The sequence below is a fragment of the Macrotis lagotis genome, chromosome 6, assembly GCF_037893015.1.
Source record: "Macrotis lagotis isolate mMagLag1 chromosome 6, bilby.v1.9.chrom.fasta, whole genome shotgun sequence".
Classification (NCBI taxonomy): domain Eukaryota; kingdom Metazoa; phylum Chordata; class Mammalia; order Peramelemorphia; family Peramelidae; genus Macrotis; species Macrotis lagotis.
Window position 1 is genome coordinate 165,531,503 of NC_133663.1, and position 13,031 is coordinate 165,544,533.

General features: G+C 43.3%; 1 protein-coding gene across 3 annotated transcripts in view; it reads left to right on the forward strand.

The window, feature by feature from the left end:
- The window catches only part of PCCA (propionyl-CoA carboxylase subunit alpha), a 556,428-nt gene that overhangs the window by 28,051 nt on the left and 515,346 nt on the right, over nt 1-13,031 (forward strand). The gene's annotated exons all lie outside the window — the stretch shown is intronic.

Here is a 13,031-nt window from a genome sequence, read left to right on the forward strand (position 1 = left end):
TCTCCAGAATTCTGGTTCCTGACATGTTTCAAGCAAGCAAGAAAGCTGAGATCATTTCCTTGGTTACAAGAGTGTACAATTTTCATCATCAATCATAGTTCATTTGGTTACAAGTTTTAATCATGTGATTACAAGTGGGTTTTTTTTTTGTTTGTTTTTTTTAGTTTTTGCAAGGCAAACGGGGTTAAGTGGCTTGCCCAAGGCCACACAGCTAGGTAATTACTAAGTGTCTGAGACCAGGTTTGAACCCAGGTACTCCTGACTCCAAGGCTGGTGCTTTATCCACTACACCACCTAGCTGCCCCAATGATTACAAGTTTAAGTAATACTCATATAGTCAATTCATTTCTTATCCCTACTCAGACCATGATGACCTTAACCTGTCTGTTACCATATTTATTACTACATTGTATAATTGTTAATTCATTTAAAGTTATTAATTAAGCAATTCTTTTAATGGAAAGGTTTTTTTTTTATATTTTTTGTGTAGGTAATGTTTTTTGATATACTTCCTTAACAGTCTGTAGTGAGGGTCTTTATGCTTGTCCACCCATCTGTTAACTCTTACAAATAACCAGTTTTTCTTTCTGGCCTAGTTGGTAGAAGCCACAGTTTCTGTGACTTTTTTATTCTTTCCCATGAAACTAAGGATGCTGACGTTCACATAATGGTCACCTGTACTATTTTCTCTCCATATTTTTCATATATTCCTGTGTATGGTAAGAGGGGCAAAACTATTAATTTCCCTGGAATTCTATCTGTCCCATCTTGTATCTGTTTTCCCTGTATATATATTCTGGCATCTCCTTGGAATTCCTAGTGCTGGGTTTTCCAGAGATTTCATAATGTTGAGGTCTTTTGTATGCCTCAGGGAGAGGCAGTCCTGCTAAATTTGGACAGAGTTTACAATCTGTTTTATTCAAGGAATTTATCTGAAATCCTTCCTTTATAGTCATTCCGGTATTAGGGTGAGTAAATATTATAATTAATAATAAACCTATAAATATTGGTATGCATAGGAAGGAGCCAAGATGGTGACAAGAAGGGATCTGGTCTTAGGAGCTCTCTGATAAAATTCATCAGCTGAGGACTCTAACTAAACTTTCAAGAGACAGAACCCACAAAGGGACCCAGTGAGGCAGTTCTCCTACTCAAGGTAATCTGGAAAAGAGCAGAAAGGCTCTGCTCCCCTGGGTCGGAGAGGCGGCCCACCAGAGGGGTGGCCCCCCCAGAGCCAAAGAACCTCAGCCTCCCGGAGGCAGCCCCAGGGCGCTGGGGGTCTCAGCTCACAGCAGCGGGGGAGTCTCCTGAGCTGCACCCCGAGGAGCACCGGGCACAAAGTGGGGGAACAGCAGGGGACCTCTGCCAGAGCCCAGCCCTCGGCACACAGAAAGCAGCATCATCTTTCCCCAGCCCTGATCCAGGAAACAGAAGCAGGCAGAGCCAGTAAGCAGGAGCCCCCAGGGCATGAGCCCATTGAGCTGAGGGAGGGGAGTGAAGAGAGACTGCCTAGCTCTGTTCTCTGCCCCTGAAACAGGACTCTGGGGCTCTGACCACATTCAGATCATGACCACAGTCTAGGCCCCCCCCATAGAACAGCAGCCCCCCATACATCAGCCCCTTGGCAGAGGGGGGCGCTTATGGTCATTCACAGACCAGGAGGGAGGACAGAGCCTCACACACTGAGACCCTTGTGGGAGTGTCCCAAAAAGCTCAAGAAACACCCCAAACCAGGCCCAGGCTGGGAAAATGAGCAAGCAGAGAAACAAAAAGAAGACTATTGAGAAATATTTTGCAAATGAGCCCAAGAAGGACCAAAATACTCAGTCTGAAGATGAGGAAGCACAAGCTCTTGCATCTAAAGACTCCAAGAAAAACAGAAATTGGGTTCAGGCTATGATAGAGCTCAAAAAAGACTTTGAAAATCAAATGAGGGAGTTGGAAGAAAAACTGGGAAAAGACATGAGAGAGATGCAGGAAAAACATGAAAATGAAGTCAGCAGCTTAGTCAAGGAAATCCAAAAAAATGCTGATGAAAATAGCATGCTAAAAACCAGCTTAGGTCAAATGGATAGAACAGTTCAAAAAGTTATTGAGGAGAAGAATGCTTTAAAAAGCAAAATTGGCCAGATGGAAAAAGAGATAAGAAAACTCTCTGAAGAGAACAAATCCTTCAGACAAAGAATAGAATTCAGGGAGATTGATGAATTTAACAGAAATCAGGAATCAATACTTCAAAACCAAAAAAATGAAAAATTAGAAGAAAATGTGAAATATCTCATTGAAAAAACAACGGATATGGAAAACAGACTTAGGAAAGATAATTTAAATATTATTGGAATACCTGAAAGTCATGATCAGGAAAAGAGCCTTGACATCATTTTCAAAGAATTACTACAGGAAAATTGCCCTGATATTCTAGAAGCAGAGGGCAAAATAGAAATGGAGAGAATCCACCGATTCCCCCCCCCCCCCGAGAAAGAGATCCCAAAGAAACCAATCCCTAGGAATATTATAGCCAAGTTCCAGAACTCCCAAGTCAAAGAGAAAATATTACAAGCAGCCAGAAGGACACAGTTCAAATATCATGGAGCTGCAGTCAGGATTTCACAGGACTTAGCAGCAACTACATTGGAAGCTCATAGGGCTTAGAATATAATATACCGGAAGGCAAAAGAGCTTAGAATGCAACCAAGAATGAACTACCCAGCAAGGCTGAATGTCCTCTTCCAGGGAAAAAGATGGACTTTCAATGAACCAGGGGAATTTCAAATGTTTCTTTTGGAATAGCCAGAGCTGAACAGAAGGTTTGATGTTCAGATACAGGATCAGGTGAAGCATGGAGATTGGAGGAGAGGGGGGAAATATGAGGGACTTAATGAGGATGAACTGCATGTATTCCTGCATAGAAAAATGACACTGATAATACTCATGAACATTCTCAGTTAATAGAGCAGGTAGAGAGAGCTTTTATAGTTGAAGCACAGGAGAAAGCTGAATTCGAAGATAAAATAGGGTGTAAAAATGAAGTCAATAGAAAAAAAAAGGGAAATGGAATGGGAGAAAGAAAAAGGAGAGGGGGAATAGTCCAAGATATTTCACATAAGATTTTTTTTTTATTACAATGAGCTATTGCAATGATATGGAAGGGGGAGGCAAGGGGGAATGAGGGAAACTTTGCTCTCATCAGAGATGGCTAGGAGAGGAAACAGCAAATATACTCAATGGGGTATAGACATCTGGAAGGAGGGGGGAGCAGGGGGAAGGGGTGGGGATGTGAATAAAGGAGGAGAGGATGGACCATGGAGGGGGGAGAGTGGCCAGATATAACACATTTTCTTTCTTACTTCTTGCAAGGGGCTGGGAATGGAAGGCCTGCCCAGGGCCACAGGGCCAGGTGGATTCTGGGCCTAAGGGGTGGTATGGGGGCTCAGGGCTTCTTGGCCCCGGGACCAGGGATCTGTCTGCTACGCCACTCAGCGACCCTACAGCAGAGTCATAGTGAAAGGAGAAAGAAAATAGAGTACATGGTAGTGGAGAAATAAGAAAGGAGGGAGTTGCGATCAGCAATGGCAATGGTGGAAAAATATGGAAATAACTTTTGTGATGGACTTATCATAAAGAATGAGATTCACCCATGACAGAGTTGTTGGTGTTGGAACAAAGACTCAAGCACATTTTTTGTTATGATTATTTGGGGGAGGGTGCAGGGCAAGTAGGGCTGGATGGCCTGCCTGGGGCCACATAGCTGGGTGATCTTTGGGTGTGTGGGGCCGGATTTGGACCCAGGTGCTCCGGGCTTAAGGGCCAATGCTCTGTCTGCCACCCGGTCTCCCCTACTATTATTACCATTTTATTTTATTTTGGGTCTTTTGTTTTTTCTTTCTTTCTTTCTTTTTTTTTGCAGGGCAGTGGGGATTGGGTGGCTTGCATGTCACACGGCTGGGTGATTGTTGGGTTTACGAGGCTGGATGTGGACTTGGGTGCTCGTGGCTCCAGGGCTGTTGCTTCGTCCATTGTGCCACCTGGCCATACCTACAATCATTACTATTATTATTTTTTATTTTAATTTTTTTCCTCTCCCTTTTACTTTTTTCTCCCAAACAAGTCTATCTATATTCATGGGGTAGGAGGAGGGGTATTTTGTTTACTTGTAAACAAGAATATTTTATTAATGTAAAAAAAACATTTGTACAAAATGAGAATAAAAAATAAATTAAAAAAAATATTGGTATGCATGCAAACCCTATATATATTGAAGCAGGAAATGTTGTTCTATCAGGCAGTGTGACTGCCTTGAGTCTTCTTGCTGCTACTGTGTCAAAAGCTTAGAGACCCTGGCTCCCAACAATTATCATTTTTATTACTGTGCTATCTTTGGGGTATAGGAAAAGTAACAGTAGAAGATTCCTTTTTTGGTTTGGGAGAAAGGGAGATGACTAGTATATCTTTGTTATTAATTTTTTTTTACTTTTTTGAAACTTACATAAATTTTCTTTAATAGATCATAATGTTGAAAAAATATGTGTTGGCTTTAGAAGACATTTAACTAATTATTTAAAAATGTAAGACGTTAGATTTGAGTTTGGATTTAGGCAAAGTTTAAGCACAATTCTTTTACAGAATTGTATCTGGGTTGGAATTCATGTAACTTTGTTCCGTGATGAGTTCTAATTGTCATTTGTCCTTCTTTCTTGAAGAGGACCATGACATCCGGAAGGTAATGCTATGATATGCAAGTGAATTGGATTCAAGTGAGAAATGACTGTGAAGTCACTAGCCTCACTTGCTCCTGCTGAGCCATCTGGGTTCAGTGACCATAGTATAGATTATAAGGAGATAACTCTGATTGCATTGGGAGGCCTTGGCCTTTTTAAGCTAAGGTATTTAATAGCTCTCAGTTTGACTAAGATAGAAAGGAAGAAAGCTATTACCCAGTTGACTGGTTTTTGTTGGATCCTCAATGGGGCAGCTCCTACTACTCCTAAAACAGTAGTTCTTGAAGGGGACCTTGATTATCTGGGAGATGTCATTGCCATGTAAGTGAATTGGATTTGAATGAGGTATGGCTGTGCCAAAGCAGGGACATGTGGTCAGAGGAGGCAGAGCTGTGCCTCATCTCAGATTGTACAATCCCTCACAGACTAGGTTTAGTACATACAATAAGTGCATGCATGTGCTACCTCTTATTAGTCTCATACAATGCAAATCCTGATTCTGATGCTGTTCATGCCTTCCCAGTCATGCAAAGTTATCAGCTTCGCTTGCTTCTCCTGATGGCCAGATATAAATCAAGATGACTGTAGGTGGACCTGTAGAGAGTGCTGATGCAGATCTCGGTTTAACTGAGGCAATGTTCTTTTGACTTTATTGGTTAGGGCTAATTAAAGCTAAGTAAAAAAGGAACAGTAAAGAATGGCCTCTGAGAGAGAGAGAGAGAGAGAGAGAGAGAGAGAGAGAGAGAGAGAGAGAGAGAGAGCGCGAGAGCGCAGAAGGAGAGAGAGAGAAAGGGGGGGTGGAAGGGAATGGGGAGGAGGATGGGGGGGAGAGAAATTGATTCCTCAGTGGGGTAGCAACTAATAGGTTATTTGTCATGCCATGATTTGCATTTTAGTGAATATAAAATTAGGAATAAGTAGTAGGGGCAAGCTCAGTGATGTAGGGGATAGCTTTAGGTTGGATATCAGGAGGACCTGAATTCAAATTTGACCTCAGATATTTACCATCTGTGTGACCCCTGGGCAAGTCAACCCTGATTGTCTCAACCCTGCCAAAAAAGTCAAATTGTTATTCCTGGTGGAGGAATTAGGTAGCTTCCTTAGTCCCTCATTGTTCTTCCTTTAGGTGGTAATATCCCTAGCAAGGCTTTGTATTTTAAGTCATTTACTCAAGAATGCTGGTATCTTAGATTCTCTCTATGGGGAGTGTTCTGTCCTTGAGGTCTGAAGTGTCATCTTGAGAACTGTTGCCCACTTCCCTCTAAACTGAATTTGTCTTTTAAAAAATTGATTTTGGGGGGAAGTTTTCTTTTTTTTCTTAAGTCACATTTTGAAGGGCTCACTCTGAATCCTAGAATACTGGGTTTGACTTTGTTGTTTTATGAAAGTATATTTCCCAAATATAATTATACAGTATTTCTCATGGATTAAAATAATTATTCAACTTCAATAAATTCCCCCAAATTTATGTTCTTTCTTGTTGAGTTGATTTTCTTTTTCAGAGATTTTTATGTTCATTTAGATAAGCATATCTATTTTCCTTTAATAATTCCTTCTACTCTCTATAGTATAGCTTAAATGGCTTTATTCTATTTCCTCCTTTGCTGGAGTTCTAGTTTTGCATTTGGAATTCACATATATATATATACATATATATATATGTGTGTATATATATATATATATAATTTCAGATGAGTACATTCAGTTTTTATTTTCTATAAGTTTATCAACACTTCATATACATTTGTTTGGCTCTCTGATATAATTTTTCTTTTCCACTGATCTGTTTTTTTTTTTTATTGTCCAGGTCCAGATAATTTGAGAACTACTTAGTAACATTTCTAATTTGGGAGTTCAAGATTTTTTCCCCAAAGGCTAAGATAGGATAATAGCAGCATAACTAGTATTTACTGAGAGCAAAACATTTCCAACTCTGCCACTGATGCTTTTCATTGGAGATTGGAGGGGTTGGATCATTTGGGTTGAAATGGATCATTTGGCCATTGAGATACACTTCTTGCTCATTGAGATACACTTCTTGCTGGTTTAAGTCTTGATTGTTTAGTAGCAATTTGGTAGAATCCTCAATATTATAAAGAATTATTCAGGACTAGATAATTCTTTTTTTCAAATTTTATTTACTTGAGGCAATGAGGTTAATGACTTGCCCAAGGTCACATAGCTAGGCATTTTATTAAGTGTCTGAGGCCACATTTGAACTCAGGTTCTCCTGACTCCAGGGCCACTGCTCTATCCACTATGCAACTTAGCTGCCTAACTAGACAATTCTTAAGTGTTTCATAAATAAAAATTTAGTCATGCCATGGAGCATATCTAACTTTTATATCTTGTTCATCCAATACATATAATTTTCTTACTTTCCCTTCTGTTTTTTGAAATTGATAATCACCTCTCTCTATAAAAAAGTAGCCTAATCAGATCTGGTTTCCGTCTTTGTCTTTATTACTTATACTTTGTGTATTAGAATAAAAGTAAGAATAAGGAAAAGGAGGGTAAGGGGAGAAAATAAAACAAGGATAGGTAAAAAGAATATCTGAAAAAGACAGTAGGAAGTAAAAATATGATAGAGAAAAATTCATAAGTAGTAATTAAAACTTTGACTGTGAATGGGGTGAACTCACATAAAGCAGAAATGGATAGCAGAATGAATTAAAAATCAGAATTCAGGAGGTAGAATCAAGGTGACAGAGAAAAGTCAAAAACTTCCCCAAACTCTCCTGGACTTCCTCAGAAACAACATTAATCAACCCTCTAAATGGATTTTGGAATGAAAGTATACTCAAAAAACACCAGAGAGCATTTTCCAATTTAAGATATCTGGGAAGAACTTCAGAAAAGTTTGGTCTTGCTAGGGTGAAAGGAGAACCCAGTGCATGGAGCAGAGATTTGGGTGGGTGGGATTAGGCCAGAGGCCAGATGGAGGTTTTCAGTCATAGCAGAGATCTGTTTTCATTGAGGCCTCTGGATCTCTGTTCAGCAGGTCAGTGGCATAATAGGCCAGCTGGGAGGGCTTCCCATGTAGGTGCCCCAGGTTTCCTCTTCAGCTGGTGTTTCTGGGCAGCCCCAGCCCAGTGAACAACCTGCTAGCATTCCTAATGCAGAATGTCTGTGAGTGTGCCCCTTTCTCAACACAAGAAGCTTGGGACAGTGCCCCTGTGGCCAGGAACAGCTCACAATGAGAAAGAAAAGTCAGAGAAAAACTGTGATGATAGAAAGTTATTATGGAAATAAGAAAGATCATGATACTATCTCAGAAGATGACAGGAGATAAATTACTACATGTGAAGCCCCAGAGGGGCACATGTATTGGTCTCCAGCCCAAAAAGAATTCTCTTGGAAGAGCTCATAAAGGAATTTTAAAATCAAGTAGAAAAATTAGAAAAAGAAATCCAAGAGAAATTCAACTTCTTACAAAAAACAGAAGCACAAAAATTGAAGAAAACTTTAAAAATTGGACAAATGGGCAAAGAAAACAATTCTTTAAAAAAATAGAATTGACCAAATGGAAGAAGAAAGTAACACCTTTAAAAGTAGAATTGGCCAGATGAGAAAGGATATACAAAAGCTAACTGAAGAAAAAATAGTTCCTTGAGAATAGAATCGGGCAAGTGAAAGTTAATGATTTTATAAAATTTCAAGAATCAGGCAAAATCAAAAAAGTGAAAAATAAAAGAAAATGAAATGTAAAATATCTGATTGGAAGAACAACTGACCTGGAAAATAGATTCAAGATAGATATTTTAAAAATTTTGGACTTACTGAAAGCTGTGATCATAGAAAAAAAAAACATGGGACAGCATCTTTTAAGGAATCATTGAGGAAAATTGTCCTGACATCCTAGAACCAGAGGGTAAAATAGTCATTGAAGGAATTATCTATTGAAAGGGATTCCAAAATGAGAAAGCCAAGGAATATGGCAGATAAATTCTAGAATTATCAGATCAAGGAAAGGGGAAAAAAAAACTGCAGGTAGCCAGAAACAGTTCAAATACCAAGGAGCAACAGTCATGATTATGCAGGAATTGACTGCATCAATATTACAAGATGGAAGGGCCTGGAATATGATATTGTGAAGGACAAAGGAACTTGTATTACAACCAAGAATCAAATCTTCAGCAAAACTGAGCATACTCTTTCAGGGAAAAAGATGGAAATTTAATGAAATACTTGACTTTAAAATTTTCCTGATGAAAAGACCAGAACTGAACAGAAAATGTGATCTTTAAACTTGAAACTCAAGAGATAAATAGAAAGATAAAAAGCCAAAAAGAAAAAGAATGATATTCACTAAGATTAAATTGGTTGCATCCCTTTGAGGGAGAATGATGCTTAAAACTCTTGAGAACTGTATCTTCAGTAGAAGGAATATACTTAAAGACTGAAGTTATAGGCATAAATTGACTTTCATGGTTTGACATTGCCGGGTTTTTATTTACAACGCCGGCTTCTTTATGCTAGTCCGTCCTCTTACTCTCCAGTCCAACGCGTGATGAGTCTTCGGGGTACCTCCGGCCCCCACTCTTTGATGGGGGAAGAACCAGACAGAGCGCCTGAGGTGGATAATGAGTCTTTATTCTTCTGTGATCACATCCCCGCTCCCGCCCAACCTCTCAGCAGACACTTTTATCCCTTCTGTCCTCCCTCCCATGAACTCTTACTCAATGAGGGGCCGAGTTCTGTAACATTCCCTTATAAGGTGATTATGTTTCCCCCGCTAAGCGACCGCCAAGCCTCTTCCCCCCGCCCCCAACATCTCCCCCTTTCTGTTTTACAAGGTTATCACTTGGTGTGACCTTAAGCGGTGCTGAGGTTAGCCTTAAGCGGTGTCATTTCTACTGGCCTCTGATAGCCGGGGGCGAGGAACCCTGTCTTAGGTCATCTCCTTCAACCCAGGACCTTGCCCGTCCTAGGCGCCCGACACCCTCAGGGCCTGTCTTAGGTGGCTGGGTTAGGAGAGGTTGCCCGTCTTGGGGTTTACCTCGTCTTACCCCTAGGTGTCACATGTCATGCATGGCGGCTAGCCAGACTTGGGGATCCTCCCTCGTCTCCATGGCCATGAAGGCTTTCTGAGTAAGAAGCATATAGCCCCTCTGTCGCCTAGCTAGGTGGCAGAAACAGACAACAAGTAGGGTGATTCCCAGAATCAGCGTCCTTGTTCACCCTCAAGGGGGTATCCTCCCGCCATCTGGCAATCCCTCCATGGTATGGGATCCTCGATGTCTTCCCCTGTGGCCACACATGAGGGGCCCCACCGAGGAATCGTGAAGTCCCGTTGAGTTTGATTCACCAGGGGTCGCCAACCCAGAAGGCCTCGGAGCTGGGTCCCCTTTTTTGTCCCTGCTGGGCTGACAGTCGTCTGCGGGAAAAGGCCGACGCAGGGGTCAGTCGGGGCAGTGCTATAGTTAAAATCGTTCTGCCCTGTGGAGTTGAAGTTCCAGGACCGATTTTCTTCCCCGATGTCGAAACATAGGGAGTTGTTCAGGTCCCAGCAGAAGGAGTTCTGGACCGGTGCTTCAGCGGGGTCCATATATGCAGAAGGGAGCCCCATCGATGTATTGGTCACTAGCAGGCGAGGGTAGATCGGGGAGTTCCGTGCTACCGGAAGGGGAGAGGGAATAACTCGGAGTATTCCCCATGTCGGATTTCCTTCAGATGGAGCACCTCCAAGGATCCCTACGACGATCAGAAGGCCTGAAAAAGGAAGAAATTCCTCTCACCCCGTAGGGTTGGGCATTAATCAAGGTCTCTTATCTTGTAAACAGGGAGCCATCTTTCTGGCTCTTCTATCTTATCCTCGGGATGAAATGACAGGTGGCCCTGTCTTCTGTTCTTTACCGTTACAGGGCCATGCCAACCTCCCTCTTCATCTCTCCACATGACTTTAGAGCCTGGTAGGGCCTTGGTGGGAGAGGGCAGGAGCGTTGGTTCTTTCTTAGCATGTCCTTTTGGGGAGAAAAATCTCTGGGCGGCTGTAGTGCCGTCATCCCTGACTTGTAGGAAATTCATGGTAAATAGTACCTGAGACAGGTCTGAATGGGTCAGTGACCTGCCAACTCCCCCTTTCTGTTTAAAGAGCGTAGTTTTGAGTGTGCGATTTGCTCTTTCTACCAAAGCTTGGCCAGTGGGATTGTAAGGGATCCCGGTGGAATGGGAAATGGAAAATTCTTTGCAAAAGGAAGCAAAGGCTCTCGAGGTGTAGGCGGGCCCATTATCGGTTTTGATAGCCGAGGGGACGCCTAAGACAGCCATCTGGGCATATAGATGTGAGAGAACGTGTTTAACCGCTTCTCCTGGCTGTAGAGAGGCGAAGGTGAAGGAGGAGAAGGTGTCCACCGAGACATGGATGTACTTACGACCCAGGTGAGTAATGTCCATCTGCCAAAGAGCATTGGGGCCGTCCCCACGTGGGTTAGACCCCTCCGCGGGGAGGGCTTGTCTAAAGGGAGCACAAGAAGTGCAGGAGCGCACAATTTGGCGAGCCTCCTTCCGGGGAATGCTGTATAGGCGCCGGAGCGACCTGGATGACAAGTGATACTTACCATGTGCCAGCTGGGCAGGTGTGGACAGGTTTAACAAGAGAGCCCTATCTGCCTCCGCATTGCCCTGGAATATGGGGCCGGTGGAAGAAACGTGAGAGCGCACGTGAAGAACAAACAGGGGGTGGTTTCTATCACGGAGGGAGGATTGCAGCTGTATAAGGAGTGGGCTAATGGAAGAAGTCGAGGAAATGAAGGCATCTTCTAAACGAGGGATTAGCATGGCACAATACATACTGTCAGTAATAAGATTAAAAGGGGTGTCTCTGTAGAGACGGAACGCCTGAAGTATAGCATATAGTTCATTCTTCTGAGTGGAGTCAAAGGGGGTATCAAAAATCCAGGTGGCGGGTCTAGCAGGGTCATGGACCACAGCACGGCCCAACCTGGTAGCGTCAGTGAAGACATTAGGGCCTGTCACTGGTTCTGGGGACACTAGAGGGCGCGGGCGGGAAAGGTGCAGTTCAGCGAACACTCTAACCACGGGAGGTGGCGTGAGTCTGGTCTGAGAGAGGGTAGTCAGGACAGTGGCCCAAGCGATAGATCTATCAACTAGCGAGTGGGTCACCTCCTCTGGGAGGGTAAAGTTGAGGACAGGCAAGAGGCCAAAGAGACGCTGGCATCGCTCTGAGGCCTGAAGGCAAAATAAGGCCAGGGCCTCCCACCGGTCCCGGATGATGCTCTTAGTGGTCCGGGGGTATAGCCATTCAAGGCATCCATGTCTCTGGAATAAACATCCCCAGCCCAGGGAACTGTCCCCCAGTGTGTGGAAGAGGACAGGCGACTCCGGGTCGTATTGAACCAAGAAGGAAGAGGTTCTGCGGAAAATTTCCGAGAGCGCCTGTCTTGCCTGGGGGGTCCAACTTCTAGGGGATGACAGATGGGAGTCGCCTTTAAGGACATCATATAGAGGTTGCATTAAGGAGGATGGGAGGGGCATAGCGGGACGCAGCCACTGTATGGCGCCAACAAGCCTCTGAAAATCATTGAGTAGTGTATCCCTCGACGTTGATCGGAGGAAGTGCCCTACTAATCTTTCCCGGAAAAATCCTATGCCCCAAGTAATCATAGGGGAAATCCATCTGTACCTTTTCCGGGGCTACGTGAAGCCCCTTCTTGCGGAGGACATGGGTGGTGCGTTGCAAGCAAGCCCGAGCCCCCGTCACAGAAGGTGCTGCAATCAAGATATCATCCATGTAATGTATGAGCATGCAATTCGGGAATTCTTTTCTGATAGGATGTAGCAGAGTATCCATGTAAAGCTGGCACAGGGTGGGGCTATTGGCCATTCCCTGCGGTAGGACGGTGAACTGATAACGTTTACTGGGGGCTTGGAAATTGATCGCGGGGAGGGAAAAGGCAAATTTTTCTTTGTCCTCCGGGTGGAGGGGAATGCTATAGAAGCAGTCTTTAACATCAATCACTATAATAGTCCACCCTAGCGGGACTGCAGTGGGCATAGGGAGACCAGGTTGGAGGGTCCCCATGGGTACCATGTTGGCATTTACTGCCCGAAGATCAATCAACATTCTCCAACTCCCCCCTTTCTTTTTTATGACAAAGACGGGGGAGTTATACGGGCTAAGGGACGGTTCCACTTTGTTCTCGCGCAGGAGGGTCATTACTATGTCTGTGAGGGCGATGAGCTTTTCTTTTGTCAGGGGCCACTGCTCAACCCAAATAGGTTTCTTATTAATCCATGTTATTCTGGGGGAAAAGCTCATCTCTAGAGTGGCCCCAATTAATTTCCCCGCAG